At 34.1% G+C, this 2135-nt stretch overlaps 1 protein-coding gene and 1 pseudogene across 1 annotated transcript in view; one reads left to right on the plus strand and one right to left on the minus strand.

Annotated features, from left to right (window-relative positions):
* LOC101501768 (large ribosomal subunit protein P1-like) overlaps positions 1-2135 on the minus strand; it is a 28248-nt gene that overhangs the window by 18396 nt on the left and 7717 nt on the right. The window lies entirely within an intron of this gene.
* On the plus strand, positions 1416-1850 carry LOC101508622 (large ribosomal subunit protein P1y-like; annotated as a pseudogene).

Here is a 2135-nt window from a genome sequence, read left to right on the forward strand (position 1 = left end):
AATAAGAGCATTGACGATCTCGTTTTGAACGCTGGCGCTGCCGGTGGTGCCGTTGTTGTCGTATCTGCTCCTGCCGCTGCTGCTGCTGGTGGAGCAGCTGCAGCTGCCGCACCTGCCGCCGAGGCCAAGAAGGTACTGTTAGTAATGCTTTATATTAGGTTTCTGTCTTAAGGGTTATATTTAGTAATGATATATTATTGATTGATGTTTTAACCTAATACTATTGAAACTTCAATTGTAAATTGAAATTTGTGTACATTTTCAAGTTTGGATGATCATTTCATAGAGGCTTTGTTGAATGTAGTGTTAAATGTATACCTCGATGTTCAACAGATTAGACAATAATTAGTGGGGTTTAATTTTTTTTAATGCGGGTAGACTGTAACCCTTTTAGATGTATAAAGACATGAAATAGACTTAATTGTTTTTGAGAACACATAGAACAGATTATTTGTGCTTGCTGTATTTTTTTTATACTTGTCACTTTTATTTATCGAGTCATGTTTCTGGTTTGTCTGAGCCCAGTTCGGAATATTTATATGTAAACCTACTGTTAAATTTTGTAATTTCGCTGTCTGAACGACAACAAAGATATTAATTGCTTTATGGTAACAAGATTGTAATTTGATTGTTGTAGTTTCATTGAAATTTGGGAATTCAACTATCAATTGTAGCTTAATAGTTCTTTGAGTGTAATTATCCACAATTAGTAATAGTATTTTTGGGTATTATTTTGCTCTCACATTAATTGAGTTTAATGTAGTATTATTATAGGTTATGCAGTTCGTAATCAGCACTGCACAGACTTTATTAACTGCATATTGTATATTGTACTAAAAAACTTATAGCTTGATGATGTCCATACTTGCTACTTAATATGATATTGTATATATATAACTGAATGTGCTTCATATTTTGTGTTTGCAGGAAGAGGCAAAGGAAGAAAGTGACGATGACATGGGCTTTAGTTTGTTTGATTAGGTTTTTCTTTTTAGTTTGTATATCCAGACTTGTACTCCTTTCCAGACACTTGTTTTGTTTTATAAATTGTTTATCTAAGTGAGTCTTACCACCCTAAACCCTAAACCCTAAACCCTAAACCATTCACCATTCACCATTCACATTCATATAATAAAATAGAGTTATGAAATAAAGTAATACACACACGTGGTCTATATATATATATATATAAATATATATAAACCATGTGTGTAGATATATATATATCACGTGATATACTTATATACATATATACCATGTGGTAGATATATACACACCATGTGGGTAGATATATATATCACGTGTGTATATAAAATATACACATACGTAATATATATATATATTACGTATGTGTATATTTTATATACACACGTGATATATACATCTACCCACATGGACGTGATATATGGAGCAGCTCGCGATAAAATCTATACGCAGCCATGAGTGTCGGCGAGTTAGCATGCATCTACTCCATCTTGATGCTCCACAATGACGGAATCGCAATCACCGTTAGTTTATTATCTTCCATTTAATCATCTTTCTAATTTACCAAATTCATTTTCAGATCTCAAATTTCTTTGCTTTTTTTTTTGTAGGCGGAGAAGATTAACACTATCTTGAAGGCTGCTGGCGTCACTGTCGTATCATACTAGCCAAGCTTATTCGCCAAACTTGCTCAGAATAAGAGCATTGACAATCTCGTTTTGAACGCTGGCTCTGCCGGTGGTGCCGCTGTTGTCGTATCTGCTCCTGCCGCTGCTGCTGCTGGTGGAGCTGCTGCAGCTGCCGCACCTGCCGCCGAGGCCAAGAAGGTACTGTTAGTAATGCTTTATATTAGGTTTCTGGCTTAAGGGTTATATTTAGTAAATATATATTATTGATTGATGTTTTAACCTAATACTATTGAAACTTCAATTGTAAATTGAAATTTGTGTACATTTTCAAGTTTGGATGATCATTTCATAGAGGCTTTGTTGAATGTAGTGTTAAATGTATACCTCGATGTTCAACAGATTAGACAATAATTAGTGGGGTTTAATTTTTTTTAATGCGGGTAGACTGTAACCCTTTTAGATGTATAAAGACATGAAATAGACTTAATAGTTTTTGAGAACACATAGAACAGATTATTTGTG

The sequence above is a fragment of the Cicer arietinum genome, chromosome 3 (assembly GCF_000331145.2).
Source record: "Cicer arietinum cultivar CDC Frontier isolate Library 1 chromosome 3, Cicar.CDCFrontier_v2.0, whole genome shotgun sequence".
Lineage (NCBI taxonomy): Eukaryota > Viridiplantae > Streptophyta > Magnoliopsida > Fabales > Fabaceae > Cicer > Cicer arietinum.